Raw genomic sequence first — 22,401 nt, 5'->3', positions numbered from 1 at the left:
ACGGTGGAGTGCTTCATCAAAAAGAGTAGGGGAGTTCTTGAATCCTTGGGGCAACCTCGTCCAGGTTAGCTGGCCCGTATATCCTCCTTCTGGGTCCCTCCACTCAAAAGCGAATAGTGGCTGGCTATTAGGGTGTAATCGAAGGCAGAAAAAGGCATCTTTTAAGTCTAAAACAGTGTACCAAGTCCGCTCTGGCGGGAGGGAACTTAGTAGGTTGTAAGGATTTGGTAGGGTGAATGTCCTGCACCCTCTTGTTAACTTCTCTTAAATCTTGCACTGGTCGATAATCATTAGTCCCAGGCTTCCGTACTGGCAGGAGAGGTGTGTTCCAAGGGGATTGGCAAGGCACTAGAATTCCTTGCTCTATCAGTCTCTGAATATGTGGCCGGATGCCTTCTTTAGCTTCCTTACTCATAGGGTATTGTCTGACCGAGACGGGGGAGGCATCGGCTTTTAACTCTACCACGACCGGTGGTACTTGTTTAGCTAATCCCATTCCTGCTTGCTCAGCCCAGACTCCAGAAAAAGCGGATAGCCATTCAGGGTCTGGCAATTGTTTGGGACCCTGCTCATGGAGGCGATACTCTTCTTCTAAATTTAAAACTAAACACGCTATAGGGGTCTCCCCCCAGGTAACTTCTGGTCCCTTTGAGGTGAACTGGACTTGAGCTTTAAGTTTGGTCAACAAGTCTCACCCCAGAAGGGGCGCAGGGCACTCAGGAATCACAAGAAAAGAGTGAGTTACTTGATTTTTTCCTATTTCCAAAACTCTCTTAGTAGTCCAGGGGTAAAATTTACTGCCAGTAGCTCCTATTACCATAGTCTTCTTACTTCCTAATTGTCCTAACGGTTTAGTCAAGACTGAATGTTCTGCTCCTGTGTCTATTAAAAAATTAACAGGAGTCCCCTCCACAGAAAGTGTTACCCTAGGCTCAGGGAGGGGGTCAGAGCCCCGACTTCCCTAGTCTTCCTTCATAGTCAACACCTTGGGTCCTCTTGGCTTCCTTTTGGGGCAATTTCTGGCCCAATGTCCTTTCTCTTTACAGTATGCACACTGGTCTCTTTCAAGTGGAAGTTTCTGTTCTCCTGGAGGTCTTCTCGCCCTGTTGCCCAGGTACCCTGACTGTCCTTCTTCTGCCCTTTTTCCACCTACTACTATGGCCAAAATCCTAGTTAAGTTTCTCTCTTGGCGGCGATCACGCCGATTTTCTCTCGCTTTGAGCTCTCTCTTTTCTCTCTCTTGCTTTTCTTCCTCTGTCTCTCTCTTGTGATACACTTTCTCAGCTTCTCTCACTAAATCCTGTAAAGTGTAATCTTGGAGCCCCTCTAGTCTCTGTAACCTTTTCTTGATATCAGAGGCGGACTGACCAATGAAAGCCATAGCCACGGCTGCTTTTTGACCCTCTGAAGAGGGATCAAACGGTGTATACCTCCTGTAAGCCTCCATTAGTCGTTCTAAGAAAACAGAGGGTGGCTCCACTGGACCCTGAAGGACCTCTCTTACCTTGGCCAAATTAGTAGGTCGCAGTGCGGCCCCTTTGAGCCCCGCCACTAGAGTCCGGCGGTAGACCGTGAGACGCTCCCTACCTTCCGCAGTGTTGTAGTCCCAATTAGGACGAGTCAAGGGGAAGGATTCATTTATAAGATTGGGGAGATTAGTGGGGGTCCCATCTTGTCCCAGGACATTCTTCCTGGCTTCCAGCAGGATCCTTTCTCTCTCCTCCGTGGTGAAGAGGACCTGCAAAAGTTGCTGGCAATCATCCCAAGTGGGTTGATGGGAGAACATAAGTGATTCAAGGAGCCCAATAAGCCCAGAGGGGTTTTCTGAGAAAGGAGAGTGGTTAGTTTTCCAATTATATAAATTAGAAGAGGAAAAAGGCCAGTACTGCAAAGGAATGAGATCATTAGGTCCTGGCGCTGGCCCTCCCACATGTGCTCTAAGTGGCAAGGCGACTGTTGAATCCGGCCCCCCTTCCTCCCCAGGGCTTCGGCCTCGGCGGCTCCCAGTCCCCCCCGCCGGTCCCTGAGCCCCTCTCGCTATTGGTTCCTGTGGCGGGGCGGCCGCAGGCGGCTGCTGGGGCAGGGGGTAAGGGGGAGGTTGGGAGTCCATCCAGAGGAGGTCGTCAACCTCTGGATAAATCTTGGGGGGTGCTGAGGGACTGGATTTTTTGGCTGCATCGGACTGGACAACCGCGACCGTCAGTTTCGAAGGATTTGGAATCCAAGGCTTGACCCACGGAGGTGGGAACTGAACAAGATTCTGCCAGGTCACAATGTAGGGGATCTGATCAGGGTGGCCTCCTTCTTCCTGGAAAACAATTTGCCTGACGGCGGCGATTAGTGACAAGTCAAAAGCACCTTCTGGTGGCCAGCCCACTCCAAATGTCGGCCACTCGGAGGTGCAGAAGGTCTGCCAAGGGCCTTTTCTAACCTCCACCGACTGGTTGTGAGCTCTGACCCTCACCTCTCTCCAATGCTCCAGGGTTAGAGACAGGGGAGAGGAGGCAGATTGTCCTATTTCTAGAATAATAGCAGACACAACAAGAGCGGACACGAGACTGAGACAAAAAAGAAACCAAAAACAGCGGCGACTTCACGTCGACCACAGGCAACTTACAGAATCAGATGGCCTCTCCAAGGCCGGCCGATTTAGACCTTCCACCAAAGTGATGGTCTCTTGGCCTTCAGAGGGGTCCACCAGGCGTCCCCGGTCCTCCCCTGTTCCTCCTGGGACGTCTCCCAGGGCGAGCAGACGGTGGACACCGGACACGTCTATCCCTATCCACCCCGCGCTCCCTCCCGGAGCGCGGTCTCAGGTGCTCGTACTGAGCACAGAGCGTCGCGCAAAACCGAAACTGTGATCGCACCAGATACAGATTCAGATGGCCTCCCCAAGGCCTACAGATCGAGACCTTCCTGGCCTCCAGAAACAGAACACAGACACCAGACCAAGACAGAACAGAAAATCTTACCTTCAAGTAGGTCTAGGACTTCTGGGTGGTCGCGCAAATCCCGGATGAGCCCCCAAATGAAAGACCCCCCGAAGGGAGACCCTCACTCAAGTCTCGGGACAGCCGCGAACCCAAGAAGACACTGAGACCGAACTCAGAATATAGGAAGGAAGATTTAATAAAGGCACAACGAGTAAGCACATGAACCAGAGCTCTGGGGCTGAAACTCATACACCCAGCATGGTGTAGAGGAGAATCGACCCCGACCCAAAATTTTCACAGGCTTATATAGGAAAAAGCCAGGGGGGAAGCAGGGCAGGGAAAGTACAAGTTTGCGTCACTAAGGGGTTTTGCCAAGGGTTTTTCCAAGGGGCTTTCTGTAACCAAGGGGTCGTGTCCTATATTTTGGCAATGTACCCGATCTATTGGAACATTCTGGGGTTGTACCAGGAGGCCCTTATCTCAAAAATGTTCTTGGAACAGTCTTCAGTTGGGAGGGGTTGGACTCTGGGGTGAAGAGTTCAGGAATGTACTCTGGGGTGAAAAGTTCAGGAGTGTTCCAGGAACAATCTCCAGATGGGAGGGGTAGGACTCTGAGTTGAAGAGTTCAGGCCTTCAGTAATTTTCCTCTTTCATAATCATAAAGTGACTTAGGCACTTTTTCTTCTATGTCTATTTTGTGGAATAATTTGAGAAATAATGGTGTTAATTCTTCTTTAAAGTTTTTTAGAATTCTGTGCTGAATTCATCTGGCTGTGAATGTTTTCTGCTTAGGAGACTTTGTAGATATATTTAAACTGCTTATCTAGTTTAGTTTTAATGTTAGTAGATGATATCTATCTATCTATCTATCTTTTCTTTCTTTTTTTTTTTTTTTTGTTTAGGTTTTCCAATTGGTAGAACACAGATCTTTAGATCTTTAAAGTATTATGATTCTCTGAATTTCCTTGGTATCTTCTATATATTCCCCCTTTGCCTCTAGCCTTAGTAATTAATTAATTTTATTTTCATCTTTTGTTAATATGGCTAAGTATTTTTCAATTTTATTGATTTTCTCATAGAATCAACTCTGTTTCTTTTTTTCTTTTTTCTATTTTTGTTCTAGATCTTTCAGGTGTGCCATCAAGTCACTAGTATTCAATTTGACTTTCTCTATTTTACTTATTTTGTTAATGCAGGTGATTAGTGCTATGAGCATACCATTAGAACTGTCTTCAGTGTGTCCCATATCTTGGGTATGCTTTATTTTCATTTGTTTTTCAATTTTTTAAAAAAAATTAATTTCTTAGTTCTTGTCTTCTAGATTCTAGATGTTGTCATGTGATCTTACATTTGCTTGGTGTCCAGTTCCTTCATTTCTCTTGTCCTCTCTGGATTGTAGTAGCATGTGGTGGGTGTAGATTGCCTTGTTGAGAGTTTTCTGAGCCCCTGCCATGTGTTGCCACTGGGGGTCCAGAAAAGAATGCATTTTTAGTTCCTATGTATTAGAAGCTGACAGGAAGGAATGGGGAAGGGTTAGAGGGAAGGGCATGACTGGTAGAGTACACAGGAAGGAGAAAAGCTGAATCTGTCATGAGGATCTGGATTCAAAGACGAAAACCAAACCCCTTCTTGTGGTCTCCTAAGGGGCTGGGGATGATAGTGGGAAATTTATAATTGGAGAGAGGAAAGGGAGGGAAGACCCTTTACCCGATTCCTCATTCCTCGGCTAACATGGTCAGTTGGTTTCTAGGAATAAATACCTCTGGGTATTCAATGTTGATACAAAGGTATGGCATGTGTGAAGAAGGCTGGGCCCTCCTAACATGTACAGATTCCTCAAGAAATGGAAGTAGAGGGAGAGGCAAGCCTCTGCATTTCTTTTGCTGTAGGCCTGGAGGTGAGACTCTACAGTAGTATCACAAATCACAGTAATAATTATATTCAATTGAAACAGAACCTTCCATTTACAACATCTGATTTCAGTCTGCATTGACTGGTCTAGTTTGCTAGGATCTGAATCTTTGTTCTTAGACTCATGTTGGCATTAATGGCTGCTGCTACACTGAGAAGATGCCTTTGAGAGGTATGGAGAACATGGAGCACCTGCTTCTGTGAATAGAGTGGTGTAACTCTCATAGAAATAAGGTTGCACAATCTTCGTCTCTCTATGTCTGTGTCTTTTGCCCTTCCTGTCTTTTGTCATTGGATGAGTTGGCCCTTGACAGACTCTAATCCTTTGGTCAAGTGCTTCTGAATCTAGATTCACAAGCCAATAAATTTCTGTTCATTATGTACTTTATATACAGCCCTATGTTACAATAGCAAAAGTGGATACAGATATGCCTTAAACTTTTTGCTACATTTAGAATATTTTAGAAAACAAATGGAAAACAAGGGATTCTTAATTAGTAAAACCTGTCACTTAGTGCTAGGGAATGGTATCTTTCAAGTTCTACTGTAGCAGTCAAATAAATGACCTGTTCTTTAATGAAGAGGATTTTGTTTATTAGCTTAATACTTTTAAATTATTTGATTTTTTCATACATAGTAAGTTTTCAATAATTATCTTCAATTCTTTGATGCCAAACTGTTCCTTAACATTTAAAAGTGGTACAGGTGATACTGTGATATAATTAAATTTTCAATAGAAGTGTATCTATGTAGATTCTTATATTTATCATTCCTTTTAAAAAGACCTTCTTCTTACTGAATATTGTACTCAACTAGATTTGCTGTGCTGTAGATGAGAGGTATTATTGTTTTCTCATTTTTACTTACCAATACCTGACCATAGGGTCAAATTTTTTTCCTAAGACTTTAAAACCTTTAATAATTATTAATTTGGGGAAAAATAGATAACTAGTTTTAAATTTTTCAAAGCTCAGTTTTAATGATGGTTATTAAACAATTTAATCTCCCTTCTAGCCCACTATCCACCAGAGATAGTGGAAAAGAAAAGATACGGGGAAATGGACCTGTTTAGAAATGGGTCTTTGGAGCAAATCCCATCTGCATTGTCAGGAAATGTTCAGCTCAGCAGTTCTGCAGGTCAGCAGGGGCAGTGGCACAGCCTAGCAGGAACATCCCATCCTCAGCCAAGTTGGACGAGTCAGCAGGAGGGACCATGGTTAACAGAAACACTGGGAGATGTTCTAGGCTGTTCCTCTGTCAGCAAAGTGAAGATCAGTGAAGATCTGCAAAGGCATGTGACAAATAAGCTTTGCACAGCTTGCTTTACCCATACTCCCTCCAAACATCATTTGTCCTCTATGGATCTTGCCTCCCCATGTGTCTGGCCTCAGCAAGTGAGTCTGTCTCAGCTGACATCACTTTGCCAATCAGCCTGAGTCCATGGATGCTGCAAGGAGCCACCAACATACCACCAAAAGTTTTTATGCATTTCTTTCTGTGGAGTCTCAACAAATGCAGCTCAACTATACAGTGTAAGGTGGACCAATGCATGCATGTCATAAGCAAAGAATCCTTTGTTACATATCCTTTCACGTGCTTGCGTTAGCATAACAGCCTTTCACCTGTCTCTGCTTCAGGGAAATGTTCCTTCACATGTTTGCCCCAGCAAAACACCATCCAACACAACTGACTTTCCAAAGAACCCTTAGGTTTGCACTTCAGATTTGGTTTTAAAAGAATTTTACTAAGACAATAGAATCTTAAACATAACACTCAGATGAAAAAAGTATGTTGTCTATAAAAACTGAAAAACATATTAATTATATACTGTCTCAAGGGATAACATGTGTATAGCTTTTAAATATTTAATAGAGTATTTGAATAAATTTATAGGACAGATTAGTACCTTCATGGAAAAGGTTGGGTTCTGAAATTAGTGAGTTCTTGGGAGACTTCTTCAATCTTTTGGATGGCTTCTTTTTGTTCAAATAATAATAATAATATAACTAATATATGAGGTCATTATTTCTTCAATAGGTATTTTAAGATCATGGCCAAGTGATACATGGGAAAGTGTTAGGATGGAATTAGACAGATAATGTGCATTCAATAATTTCTCATGTTTAGTCTGAATCTATTTAATGTGAAAATACAAGGGGCAGTGTAGGAAGGATAATTGCAAGAGCAGAGGGGATAAAAGTACAGGGGATTATTTGGGAGTGAGAACAGGTGGCTTCTTCCTAGAATTATCTAGAAGTTAGATTTGATATGAGCTGATGGTGTTGTTTATTTTAACCTTTGGCCACAAAGCCAATAAATTGGGATCTTATCATGTTTGAGGGTATACCCTTTTGTGTCTGTCACAGGAAGAGAAACAAATCTTAGGTGAAAAATACGCTAATTTCTCTCTCTCTCTCTTCCTTCAGAATAACTCAGAAAGGGAGAAAATGGAAATACAACACTGTTTAATAAAAATTTTCTGACTTCATGCTAATGAAGAGTCTAGGAGACATCTTTGACTTCATAAAATTTGTATCAAAGTTTCTTTCTGTTTCCCAGATGAATTTCTGAGTCTTTTTCATAAATTGATTTCATTAATCATAGGAAATGTTTAAAATGTGGTACCATGTTTCATGGCTGTTATGCAGGATGGAATTTTATGTAAAAACACAGCGTGGGCTGGACTACAGGGATTCCCTTCACAGCTTGCTTCTTCACGTTCTTCTAGAGCCTTTTTTTTTTTTTTTTTTTTTTAATATGTAAGTGCATGTGTAAAGACCCAGCAGGACCCAGGAAACAGGAAGCTGAAAATTTCCAAATTCAAGTGGAAACTAAAACACTGTAATAGTGCCCACAGCTGGGAACTGAATGTGGAGAAGGTGTGTTGGTGGATGAAGATCCATACTGCCTGGCAGGAAAGGAAACACTGCCAGGCACAAGAAAGACGCTGAAGGGTGGCAACTGCAGCCACTGCTTCAGAAACAGTCTGTGAACCTGGCTAGCATGGGCACTGATTTCTGTCTTGCTGGTGACACACCTGTCTCCCTCAGAAATTTCCATCCCCAGTAATGGAATGTGGATGGAATGCAGAGAGGGAGCTCTGGTTCTAACAGAATGCTGCTGCTCTGGCCTCTGCTGCTCTATTCTTTCCCCCTGTTCTGGTATGCTCTGCCCACTGAAGTTCAAATTCATTTCCTTCCCTGTCTTTACAAGGGAAGAGCAAATAGACAAACATACACAGGCTAAGCTGCCTTCTTTATAATTGTCAATTTTCGATGATTATTTTTAATAGAGTGAAATAAATGAGTCTCATTAGCTTTTCTTTATTGCTCTTCACTCACACAGCTAACTTTATTAATTCAGGGCTCTCTGTCCATATAGAGTGGTCCAGTTTAAGGCCCGTGTCCTCATTGTAGTCTTTGTGCTTGTTTGTGAAGGAGGAGAAAGCATGCCTTCCTCTGCCTTTCTTCCACAAGGATTCACCCCTAGACAGCACTCAGCAAGATGGCAGCGTGGCTTTGGGCTTAGTGTGAGAATTCACAAACTGATGCCTGGTGCAAAGACATGCTTTTATGAGAGATAAAGCTTAGCTCTTGTCTACTGTGTACCTGTGTACTGTTCACCTTTTATTCATTAAACCATTTCTCATTCTCTTGCACTTGTAAATTTGAATTTTACTACCAGGTGCTTAATCTGAATAATTCCTCGGTTTGAAAACTTAGACTCACAATTACTATTTTAATTCTGATTTCTAATGATCTTATTTGGGTTCTCAAGATAGAAAAAAAAATGATGTTTTGCATTCCACCAATTCAGAGGCATTGATGTGAACTGTAATATGAATGAATTTACTATGTAAACCACATAGACAGAACAGAATTCCAGGAAAGAACAGAGATATTCTTTCTGTATTGCACTCTGTAACACATCTTCCACTCTTACATTTTAAAAACATATTTCCTATTCTCTTTGCCTACATATCCCTCCCAATGTTTGTTCTTAACAACCTGCTAGTAGGTGTCCATATTTTCTATTGTAGTCATTTTTTTAATACCTTCTGGTGTTTTCTCCATCTCTTTAGAGTGTGTATACTCCTCGTAGCTTGTGTATGTGTCAATGAAATGCTATGTGCTCTGGCAGACCCTTGCATCACTTTCAGATTATATCCCTGATTTATCTGCACTCAGCCCATTCAAATACTTTGCTACACTTGATTTAATGTATACACTTGGCAAAACACCAATCAAGCTGTGTGCCTGCCCAGTCCTTTCTTCTGTGTGAACTATTTTCACCTGCAGTTTCTCTTAAGTTTTGTGAAATTAACCCTCATGGCTGGAGGACAACGGTACTGTATTTATAAATTATTGTCTTTTTCCCTCTACAAAATAAATAATCTCTGTATACACTAGCTTCAAATTTCCACCATGATTTCTCTGATCCACTTTTATAGCCTTTGACTTTGTTGCTTGCTAAGAAAATGGAGGCCTCCAGAAAGCAAAATGTGCAGACTCCAGACTTGGCGTGCTTCCTCCAAGGGGCATCTTCATGTTTCTATGGAGGACCACCTTGCTCTCTTTCAAGGCACATGCTTATCACTAGATCTGTTATCCCTCACTTGCCCAAGAGAAGCTGCATATTATCATCCTCTCTGCATTCTGCATCAAAAAAGTGCATCCTAATTCCATGTTTCTCATAGAAATCAATGTGTGCTTGTACATGTGTGTGGGCACACACACACACATGCATGCATGTGTGCCTGTTCATTGAAGAAACTCACTAATGCCTTCACTGTTTTTTCAGAATCTTGTAAAGCAGAAAACTCTGCAAGAGTCCTATCTATTATTGTTTCCACCACCTCATAGCCCAGTCAAGTTTTGATTCAGTAATGTACTGATCATGGCTCTGGTGATGCTCAAAATTCCTCACCTTCTTTTACCACAAGTCCCAGTGTTTGACATGATTTTCCCTCCTCTAGGAGATCTGGCCTCACTTGAGTTGAAGATGTCATGCTCTCTAGCCACATCTAACATCTAGACAAGCTGCCAACAGTGTTTTCTGCAAATGGCTACATAACAAACTAGTTTATGGACCAACATTTGTGGTTATGATCAACTCCTGCATCTATAGCTATGATCAATATGTGCATCTGTATTCACAATCAATGCCTGGATCTATGGTTATGATCAACACCTGAATCTGTCGTCATAATCAACACCTGCATCTGTGGCCATTATTGGTGCTTTGTTCATTACCACATAGGTCTGTTAAAAAGTGATTTAGCCTAGAAAGATTCTCTTGTAGAGGATCCAAGTTCGGGTCCCAGCACCCACATGGCAACTCACAAACACCTGTCATCTAATTCCAGATTATTCCATGCCTCCTGTTAGCCTCTGAAGGCACCAAGTACTCACATACTGCATATACATATGCGCAGATACAATACTAATGCAGATAAAAATTAGCAGGTCTTTAAAAGAAATCCTTAGCTTGTAGTTTACACAAAAGTGGACTGTAATTTGGACTCAGACTACCAGCACTGTGTTCTGTCACAATTCTAGACTTCTGAGATGCCAAGTGTTTTGGAGTCCCATTTGTGGATCTTCTGTCTGGAGTGGAAGAGTTTACTTACTTGGTGAGACAAATGTTTAAACTTTAAATACTGTTAATCAGTGTTGGTGTACCAAGGTGTATATTTCTCACTGCCCTTGTAGTCAAACTTTTAAATTATGTGTTTAATTGTCTCCATGATATTTGCATTTGTATAGTCACTGTTTTCTGTGATTGTAACTCAAACTTAAATCCTGATGTCCCTCTAAGACAATTCCAATGCTCCAGGTATTCTCAAGCTTAATACCTGTGTTGCTTCTGACTTGTTTGATATTGATTTGTTTTCATCCCACATTTGACCTGTCTGTGGATTATGTAAGGATGTGTGCTTGAGCATATGTATCCATTGTTGTATCTGCAGAGCTGAAATCATACAGATGTAAGTCATTTCCCTTCATTCATATCATGAACATAGTCTAAGTTACCTGTTAACTGCCCTATGGCAAGTATACCCTAAGGCAGTGTTTCTCAAAGTGTGGGTCACTAAACCATCTCTAGGACCACAAGGAGAAAAGGGTCTTATATCATACTGTACAGAAACTACATTATAGGTCATACAATGTAGATTGTGTGTTTTCTATTAAACTTTGCCATTCGGATTTGCAAACAGGGTGCAAAGTCTTTTGAAGATCCCTGTCTGAAATAGCTTTTCATATTGGTGTTCGAAAATTATAGTTTATTCTTACCAAAGTAGCTGGTCTATTTGAATTAGATTTCATTTTGAATATGGGATAATTTTGTTACTTGTAAAATCCTATAGGATCTTTTGCCTGCAGTTTAAAACTCATACCACCAGATGGTGATATTTTATTGAGAATAAGATATGATTTTCCAAGGATTAAAAAACTTGAAAATTGATTATTTTTTTATAATATAATGGGCCTTATTTGTACAGAACAAATGTAAATATTGATAGAATAACAGCGATATGTAAATGCCTATACCTTATATTGTTACTTGTTGTTTATCTCGTTTTGTTTTTCATTGTACTTTTAAATTCATTTTATTTCATTTAAATTTATTTGTTAAAAATTAATTCTTGTATATAGTACACTGTAATTACTTTCATTCCCAAACTCTCCAGTCTTCCTTTCCTTTTGGTCAATCCCATTTCTCTTTCTTACAATCATGCCTTTTTAAACTATTTTTTGACTCACTGAGTTTAACCAGGGCCATCTGTAGACCCTGGTTTTGGAACTGGCCTCTGCAGCTTGGTGGTCTCATCAAAGACAAAATGACTCCCCGTTTCCAAGAATGTATTGGTAGTCATGGTGCAGCAGGAAGAGGCCCCTCCCCCATCCATGAAGTCCCCAGTCTTGTGCAGGCGCTGTAAGGGTAAAAGCAGCTGCTCTGAGATCTTGTCTGCCATGGTTGTGACATGCCCAGTAATGGTCATTTTGAAGCTCTCTCTTGATCTTCCTGTGTTTGCATTCTTCCATAGTGTTCCCTTGTATTAGTTAGTTGTTGTTGTTTTTTTACTCGCTGATATAAAACACCATGACTAAAACAAAGAAGGAAGAGCTTAATTCTTTTATGTTTCCAGGGAGATTAAAGCCCATCACTGTCAAGATAGGGAAGCCAGGAATTAGGCTGAAACTTCACAGCTTAATCCACAATCAGGAAGCCACATGGAACCTGGGAATGATTCCAGTATTTGAACTTCCAAAGCCTGCTCTAGAGACACACCTCTTTGAGCATGGCCACACCTCCCAAACTACCAAAATAGTGCCACCAGGTGGGCTATGGAGACAATATTGGTCACCACATCAAAGCACTACAGTCCTGTTTAGAGGTGAGCCCTCAGCCATCACTTGTCAGCACCTTGAGCAGCTGTGACTCTGCATTTATAGCTGTTCACTGTGAAAATAGGCTTGTCTGATTAATGCTTAGAGTAGCACTTGTCTGTCTATATAAGCAGATGTTTAGAATGTTAATTTAACTGAATAGCAGTAGTGTTCTCTTTATGGCTCATTAATTCCCTATCCACATGTGTTTGGCCAGGCTTACATTAGCAGGCATTAGTCCTCTCTGGTGGGGTCAACCTCAAGTTCAATGAAAAAGCAGTAGTTGTCCCCTTAACAATCATGCCACTGTTGTACAAGTGGGGACATCTTGTCTGGAAACATGCGATTCACAGCTGGTCTTCCATAGCACTTTCTGGAACCATGGAAGCTAGCACTCAGGGAATAGGCTTCTCACACAGATTTAACTTCATTTCTCTAAGAATTAGTAACTCCTGTCAAAGCCTACATTGTTTTAGAAACTCTGGGACTACTATGATCAACAACTCATGTGTTTAACACTAGGCACTGGGAATTTTGCTTAGTAACCGACAGCTTTTAGGAGCAGCATGGTACCTCTGTTAGGGACAACTTCCTTCAAATTCCCATTCAAGAAAATTATGATTTAACTGGGTTAGAGGATAAGATCTTTTTATACAGTTTATTCACGCATTTAGGTAATCCTCCCCCACCCCCCATCTTTGCCATCTCTGGACTCTTCTTACTTAATCTCACCCACAGCACTTCCCTTCTCTACTTCCATTTTTGCTTATGTTTTACTATTCCCTCTCCCCCATGCACACCTAGTGACTCTTATTGTAGTTCCTGGTTTGCACAATATTCTAAATTAGACTTATATGTCTAAAAAGCCCAACGAAGGATCCACATATGAAAGAAAACATGAGGTACTTGTCTTTCTGGTCCTCAGTTACATCATTCATTTTAATTTCTGCCACTTCTTTCCACTTACCTGCAATTTCATAACTTCATTTTCTTTATGGCCAAACAAATTTCGATTGTGTATGTGTACCAATTTTCATTACTAGGTTAACAGTAGATGAACATCTAGGCTGGTTCCATTCCTTAGCTACTGTGAATAAAATCATAATAAGCATGGTTGTGCAGGTGTCTCTCTGGAAGGAAATAAAGCTGTGGGGTGCAAGCTCAGGGGTCTTATTGCTCAGTACTATGGAAGAGCCTCTTCAGCATCATGAGATCAGACTGCTGTCTGTTGCTCCACTGATTTACATTACTACATGCATGCCAGGATTTGTTTGATTTTAAATCTATTTTAAAATAAAGATAATTATTACTCCTATGAGAATTTTGTACAATGTATTTTTGTATTCACTCTCCCCTAAATTTCCCCCAAATCTGTACCACTATCTTAGTTGCTTTTCTATTGCTATGGCAGAATAGCATTATCAAAGTAACTTATAAAAGAAAGCACTAATTTAGGTACTCATGGTCTCAGAAGGCTAGAGACCATGATCATGGCCAGGAACATGGCCACACATGGTACTGGAGCAGTAGCAGAGAGCCGACATCTAATACACAATCAGGAAACACAAATAGTTAACTAGGAATGGCTTAGGTTTTTAGCCTCCAAAGGTCACCCCTAGTGACACACCTCCTTACACAAGAATACATATAATCCAAACAGTTCCACTAGCTGTGGATCAAGCATTCAAATATATGAACACTCATAGCACTACACATATTTTTCCCTAATATGCAGCCATATCATCCCCTAACCCCATCAAATCCAATTAGTGGTTCCCACACACTCTTCAATGTATGGCCTTCCATGGGAACACTGACAATTTACCATAGGATGCACTGTTAAAGAAAACTGACTTTCCCTCTTCCAGCAAACTATCAATTACAAATGCCTAGTGCTGAGACTTCATGCTTGTCTCCCTTCTCCATGCTGGGATTTTCTCTGGCTTGAGCTTGTACAGATCTTGGGCTACTATGAGTTCATGTGTGCCCTGTTGTGTCCAGAAAGTGTAAGATTTATTTTTATGTATATGGATATGTATGTGTCTGTGTGAGGGTATGTGCACGTAAATGAATGTGCACATGGAGGCCAAAGTAGAGGGTTTCTGATCTCCTGGACATGAAATTTCAGGCCAATGTGAGCCTCTCAAGATGGATGCTGGAAAATGAACTTTGACCTTTGCAAGAGCAGCATGTTCTTAACTGTTGAGATGTTTCTCCAGCTCTTCATTTGCACTTGATGATGGTTAATGTTGCTGCGGTGAGATGAAATCTAACAAAAGCTTTAATATGTGTTTCCTTTATTATAAAATACATTAATCAGTTTTGTATCTTTACTCTTTGTATTTTTTAGAACTTTTTAAAATTCCTTATCCCATTTTTAAAAACTGGCTATTGTCTTGATGGTTTGTGTTTTGAGTTGTAATTCAATATGTAAAGAGCATTAAAGCATTAGAATATCTTGCCATTCTATTTTCTTGTAAAATTCTCTCTGACCCTGCTACCCCCAGATCATAATTCTCTTTAGACAACTATCTATCTAGAATCTGTAAAATAAATTTAACCTCTTACAGGAAGCTTTTTGTTCTCCTAGCAATTTTTAAAATTAATTGTCCTTATTTATAGCTAGTAGCATTATGCTGGCAAGAGCTTTGTGTTTCTATAAACCCATACCAGATTCAAGGCTGGAGATAGAAAAAGTCTGTGAGTCTCAAAAGGAAATAATAAGCCTTATGAAATATACCCAGAGCCTTCTCTCTAACAAAGGACCACTGTCTAGGGAAAGGGAATTTATCACAGTTAAATTCGAGCTGTCCTTTATCACTTAAGAGAAGGAGAACATGGTGTCACTAATGATTAGAGATTTGAGATAAAGACTGAAGTCCTAGAAAATCCTAAAGCAAAGCAAGGAGGCAAACTGAAGCAACAACAGAAGGAATGTGAAACCTTGACATGAAGACTTTAAACAGTTAAAATAATTACTAAACATTTTCAGTTTTTAAACAGATTAGAATAATCAGTAAAAGGAACTTTACTGATATCATTTTTTTTCAGAAATGCAGATGTCTGTTTCCTTCATTCCTTCTCAACTTTATTACCTCTTCTTTCATTGTTACACACACACACACACACACACACACACACACTCATACAACTCACACAATGTATTTTTAATTGAATATAAAGGAAAAGCAGACACTTCTTTAGAATGAATGCTGTGTCTAGAATATTGTTGTCATGGTGTGCGTGCTGAAGGGTTCTGCAGCTATTCCCTATGGCTTTCATTTTGCAGCCTGCATACCTCTTGCTGGCAGACTTCTCTTGTCTTTGGGAGCATTCTATACTTTTAGCATCTCTACGATTATAGAGTGTCCATTTTATTTCCCCGTTCAGAGCTCCCTGCTGGGAATCCTACTATGCTACACGTTGTCTGGCCTCTTAAATCACCCTTAAAATGTAGCTGCAAGCCTGCATGACACAGCAACTGTTCCATTTTGCAAACATGCAAAAGCAGCTTGCTATGGTGTATAAGGTTCATCATATGCTGACATAGTAGTGAAGGATCCTTATCATGACTCTTGTGTCTTCTGTGTGCGTGGGCAGCTGAATCCTGAAAAGCACTTCCTCCGGTGGCCTTGTGCAAACAAGGCAACTTAGCAGTGCTCATTTCTCAAGAGACAATCTTTCAAATGTGTTTGTGATTTAGACATTAGAATCTGCCATGGGTAGAATTTAATCATCATCCCAGTGAGTTCTCAACTTCTGCTTAATGGCACCAGTATCTTCCAGGGTTATAATCTCCATATCTGCAACTTGAAGTAATATGGCCAGCCTGAGCATTTAAAAATAGAAATTCTGTTTTTATTTCTATTTCAGTTTTTTTATTGCATTTTCTTTTTTATTGTTAAACAATTACTTTAATTTTAAAATATTTTCTTCTTTTCATTTTTTTTAATTTCTAAATTTTTCCTTGGATATTTTCTTTATTTAAATGTCAAATGTTTTCCCTTTTACAGGTCTCCCCTTTGGAAGCCCCCTACCCTATCTCTCCTTCTTCTGCGTCTATGAGGGTGCTCTCCCACCCATCCACTCCCATCCTCCTGTCCTTCCTGAACCGCACTGCCCCCTCTATGTATGTGGCCATGTGAATGTCACTACACTTGTGTAGAAGTCAGAGAAGAGTTTTGGGAGCAGGTTCTTTGTTGTCTGCTGTCTTCCCAGAAAGCCAAGCAGAGTTAGGATGAACAGCATCCACTGAAGCTCTGGACCTGTCAGGAATGCTGGGAGTATCACAGCTCTTAGAAGAGAGGCAAGGTTTGGGCAGCCTGCACAGGGAATGTAGCTAAGGACCTTCATATCTAGTCCACTACTGTGTCAGTGCCAGTATCACCAGCAGAAGTGGCAGCATCAGTGGTATTTTTGGCAGCATGAACCTGACCAGCCAGGCAGATCTAAGGTCCAGTGTTGAATGCTTCGTGAGAGAGAACTTTTCCTCAAGTGTTAAATCTCAGTAAAAACAGGCAATCTCAGATGATCCTCAGCAAAATAACTTGTGTGCTTTATTCTATGTGGACAGGGATTCTATAAACACTGAAGAGTGGGTTGGGATTTAAGGGTAGGTAATTCCTATTGGCTCGGTTTGAGATGTTAGTGATGCTCTGTTTGCATGGGGAGAGAATCCACGTGTTTCCTTATGTGTCTGATTGCCTATGGTCCTTTCAGTGTTGTGGTCACATTTTCTAGAGCAGGTACAGAAATGGGTTGGAACGGATTCAACTCCTGCTGATCTCAAGTCTGATATACCAGGGTCTGAGGTCACTCCCCTTTACCAGTTTTGTCTGGTAGCATGGTCCACTTAGCCTACAGGCTTTTTCTCCATCATGTGAAATTTCCAGAGACTGAACTCAGGTAGTCAGGCCTGGCTCTATGCACAGAGTCATCTTGCTAGTCTCTAGTCTCACTTTTTGAGTACCACACAGAACCACCTATTAAGCTACACGTACATTTCCTGTATAGCCTGCATCTTCAAAGTCTTATTCTTTCCACAGACAGTTCTGATGGTCTGGGAATCACAGGGTTAGGTTTAAGTACAGTGATGACCATAATTTTCTGTATCACTTGTATTCCATTTATGTCGTCAAAGAGAGCCACAACTTATGGAAGGAAAGCTTTATTTTGATTCATAGTTTTTGCCTTTCAGTACATCAGGGTGAGGATGAGTATTTGTGAGCATTGTAGAACATTCTTGTCATTGTGGGTCAGGAAGCAGAGAACAGGGAATGCAGGCACTCTGCTACCTTTGTCCCTCCTGTCAGTCAGAGTGGTCAGAGCATGTAACAGTTCTGACCTACATTCAGGGTGGGTTGTTCCCCTTCATGTGACCCTTCTCTGAAAGGTCCTCACAATGCCGGATGTTTGTTTTAGTCAGATTGTCACATAGTGACTCTAAATCCAATTAAGTTTACAGTGACTTTCAGGGTGGTATTAAAAGACATAATGTGAAGTCAATAGAGGCAGATGTGGCAGGAGAGGAGACAACATGTTTACCATGGTGTGTTCAGTGGGGGTGGGGGTGGTGAGGATCAAAATCTTCTGAGCATCATGCACCTTAGCATCACTAGGGTATGCCATTGTTACATTAATGTCTGGAACCTGATTCTTAGAGCAGCACGGATGATCAGAATCATGCCTGTGCTTATCAAGAGTGAACAACATGAAATCCTGACCAGGAAGTGAGGGGCAGGAGACATGTCTGATGCTGTATGGTGTCCTCTTGGGATAGGAAAGGCAACAGAACGATTAGGCATTAGGGCAGCAGGACTTGTATGAAATTATAAAGGAGTCCTCAAACCACTTCAGAGAGTGACTCAGAGATCACCAAGTCTAAAATCTTGTAGTTTTCCCAGCTTGGTGCAAAAGTATCATGATGCACCGACATCCATCCAGTCCTCATTGGCCCAGCACTGCTTGATCAGTCATTCTGCAAGCTGAGCTGCATATTGCAGAAGCAGACTCTTGTGGCATAAGTCCATTCCTCTTTACGAAACTGGGTGAGGCGTTATCCAGTGGCACAAAGCATGCTTCCTTTCTATCGTAATTGTTAAGACTAAAGTACTTAATACATAGTTAACAGCAGGAACTGCATTTGACAGTAGTCAACATTGTAGAATCGATGGTTGCTGTTTTTCTTATTATTAATGTTTGGATGGAGAACATTTGAGAGGCTCTGAGAGGTTTGTTTTGACATGTTTATGTCTGTGGCTTACTCAAACATTACTTATAACAGCATCCAAAGAGGATAATGTTTAATGAATTGGAATGTTTCCTTCATTTTACTTGGAAAAAAAGAGAAATAAACAGAAGAATTAAAAACAAAGAAAAATTAGAAATATCACCATAATATCTTTATGTGTTTTTTGAGATTTATTTATTCCTTTGATGTAAATGAGTGTTCTGTCTACATAAACTGCAAAAGAGAGTACTCCCATTACACATGATTGTAAGCCACCATGTGGTTGCTGGGAATTGAACACAGGACTTCTGGATGAGCAGACAGTGCTCCTATCTTCTGAGCCATCTCTCTAGCTCCCATAATCTATTTGAATCTCTCCTTATTCAGGTTAGGTCATAGCACTGGTCTCAGTTGTGCTGAAATGCCTTGTGCACAATTCACCATCATAACATTTATTTTTGGGGATTTTACTGTTGTATCCTTAGAGGCATGGTATTGTTGAACTAAACATTCATTCATATTGGTTTGCTTTCATTTTTTACTTCTCTCTAGTGTGATGATGGTTATGAACTTGATGAGGCTGCAGATGCTGTTCCCAAACATAATGGAAAGGCGAGGCTAGAAGAGGAGTCAGTGCAGGTTGGGCGTTCATGAATAATTTGCACCCATCAAATTTTACAATTCTTGAATCCAAGGCAGAAGCACAGGCCAGATGGTTCAAGTTCAGGCCTCTGTTTTTGTATTTTGGACTAGAGTCTGAACAGAGCTGCTTTAGCTCTGAGTGACAGAGATAAACTTGCCTAGCTGGCTGGTATTTCATTCAACTAATATATAGATACAACTCTTTTCTTTCATGTAATTTTGTATCAATATATTAATTATAGAATTATAGTCAGCACCTCCCCATATATGCATGTTTGTGTGTGTGTTTGTGAGTACATAGGTATGTATTGTGTATATGTATATGTGCATGTGTGTGCACATGTATGTGAATGTGTGTTTCTATGTGATTGTGCACATGCGTACAGGAGCATGTGCACATGTATTTGGGCAAGCAGAGGCCAAAGTTCAATTTTGGTAGATAATTTAATCTATCTGCACCTATTTTCGAGACAGGGTCTCTCACTGAAACTGTCATTCACTAATTGGTATAGGCTGGCTGGCCAGCAAGATCCAGATATTCTGTTGTCCTTGCCTTTTCAGTGCTGGAATGACAAGCACACCTGGATTTTCATATGAATTCACAATCTTGAGCTACAGTGGCTTATATATATATATATATACATATATATATATATATATGTGTGTGTGTGTGTGTAAATAATATGATATATATGATATATAAGACTATATACATAAAATATACATTTACTTACATATATACATATATGTATAATATCAGGCATATATATGAGTGTGTGTGTGTGTGTGTGTGTGTGATATAGAGCAGGAAAGGTAGACTTAATGGCACTGTTCAAAGTCCTTTTCATTTTAAAAGTTTTGAGTTTTTTGATGACAACTTTTTTTTTTTTTTTTTTTTTTGCTGGTATTGGCATCAGCCTTAGCTGGGTATAAAGATCAAACATGGACTTTTTCCAACATAGAAATTACTCTACTGTGCCTACTAAATACATATCTTTTGGGGAACAGAATTTAATAACTTTGCTATAATATAGCTATGGGTGATTTGGACACAGCTAAAATTAGAAACTCCATTTTTTGGGGAAGTGGATATAGTGAACTGATAGAATTCATGAGTATAGGGCTCCCAAGGCTCTTGATGTTTATTCTAGGGATCTGGAATGGAGACTGTTACGGAGATGCTCAGAGTCCAGGGTTGAGTTGGTACAGGCACTGCTTGGCAGCTGAGGGCTTCTTTCTTGCTTTTGTGACCTTGCTGGGCTGGGTGGTGCAGGGCTTCTTACTCCTTGGAGGTCATATAGGCTATGAGGTCCACTATCCTGTTGCTATAGCTGTATTCATTGTCATACCAGAAAATGAGCTTTAGAAAGTTCTCATCAAGAGCAATGATAGCCCCAGCATCAAAGGTGCTGAGTGAGAGTCACTGTTCAAGTTGCAAGAGACAAGCTCATCCCCAGTTTAGGCCAGATGCCCTTTACTGGACCCTCGGACATGTGCTTCACTACCTTCTTAATGTCTTCATACTTCACAGCTTCCTTAAGATGGCATGTCAGATCTATGAAGGGCACATTGGAACATGGAAGGCCATGAGAGTGTGCTTCCTGTTCAGCTCTGGGATCATCTTGCACATAACCTTGGCAGCACCAGTGGAAGCAGAGATGATGATATTCTGGGCAGCCCCACGACCATCACACTGCTGCTTTCTAGAGGAGTCATCCACAGTATTTTGAGTGGCAGTAATGGCATGGACTGTGGTCATAAGACCTTCTGCAATGTATAGTTTTCATGGATGACCTTGGTTAAGGGGGATAATCTTGGTGGAAGAATCTTTGCTGACAATCTTGAATGAGTCTTCATTCTTCTCATGGTTTACATCCATTATAAACATGGGGTCATTGGCAGAAGGGGCAGAGGTGATAGCTCTTTTGCCCCATCTTTTAAGTGGGCCCCAGTCTTCTTCATGGTGGTGAATATTCCAGTAGACTGCACAGCATACGTGGAGTCAGCATCACTTCATTTGGTGTTAGTGGGACCTTGCTCCTAAAATATGATGATGGCTTTCCTTTTGATGGCAAGCTTCCCATTCTCAGTCTTGAATGTGCCCTTGAACTTGCCATGGAAAGAGTCCTACAGAAATATTTGACAATGTAGATGAGGTCAATGAAAGGGTCATTGATGGCAACAATATTCACTTTACCAGAGGAGTTGGCAGCCCTGGTAACCAGGCATCCAATACAGCCAAGTTTGTTCACTCTAATCTTCACCATCATGTGTAAGGGATGAGGCTGGCACTGCATGAGAAGATGCAGCTGTCTCTGGAACAGGGAGGAGCAGAGTTTATGTGCATTCTTTACATTCTGTTTCTTTGAGAAAAACAATGGCAACTATTTTATATCAGACACACTCCTCTGTGACATTAATTATTATAAGTCTCCCAATAACTCTAGGTGTTATCATCATCATATGAGTTATTATCATCCCCATTTACAGTAAGCTTACTAAGGTTGAGTAACTTGCCTAAGTGTGTTCCCTCTGGCTCCATAGACTATGCACATGCAGTAAATCTGGGGAGCTGAGGGTGCTAAGAATCCACAAGAGTCCCATGATGGCCCTCAGTATTATTCATACTATTGCTGATGTTCAAACCACTAATCATCATAGCCCGTAAGAGTTCTGTTCAATGTGTGTATCTTCTTAGTATTCCCATGACAAATGTAGCATCGTAAAAATGCACAAAGGAAAGAGAAAAATAGTCTTTACTCTATTAATTTTTATTATCACATTTTAAGTCTGAAGCTGGGGAAATAATTCCTTATTACCAGGCACATTAAACAACCCAGGAAGCAGATCAATAATAGAAAGCACAGAGACCACATAGTACCCCCTTTTCTCTGTCTTTGAGAAATACATCAAGTTTATCACTGCCCTTCTTCCTATGCTATTCTTCCTCTTAGCTTCAACTAAATTAGTTTTTTGTTAGTCTTCTGCTGTGTCCACCTACACTTGAGGAGAGTTTCCATTTTGACAATGTCACCACCATGCTATTGATGTAGAAGCCCAGTGTGCTATCAGAATGTCAACAATTGCAACTGTTTTGTGAAAAAAAGTATGAAGTAGATTTTCAAAATTTTGTTGATTTGTCAACTATTCAAGTTATAATAGTAGTTTGCATTTTCAATATATGATCTCAAGATAAGCATATGTGAATAATTTAAGCAATTGAGAGATACTAAAGAGCCAGAATCTTGTATAGCCCATGGCTTTTATGCTTATTACCTCAGTTATTTTTAGGCTA

General features: G+C 40.7%; 1 pseudogene; it reads right to left on the bottom strand.

Annotated features, from left to right (window-relative positions):
- Nucleotides 1–20,385: 20,385 nt before the first annotated feature.
- On the bottom strand, nt 20,386–21,373 carry LOC147001963 (glyceraldehyde-3-phosphate dehydrogenase pseudogene; annotated as a pseudogene).
- Nucleotides 21,374–22,401: the final 1,028 nt, after the last annotated feature.

Source organism: Mus caroli, unplaced genomic scaffold (genome assembly GCF_978045245.1).
Source record: "Mus caroli unplaced genomic scaffold, Mus_caroli_1 scaffold_11, whole genome shotgun sequence".
Taxonomy (NCBI): domain Eukaryota; kingdom Metazoa; phylum Chordata; class Mammalia; order Rodentia; family Muridae; genus Mus; species Mus caroli.
Note: the sequence above shows the minus strand (reverse complement) of the source record. Positions and strands in the feature narration are given on the sequence as shown.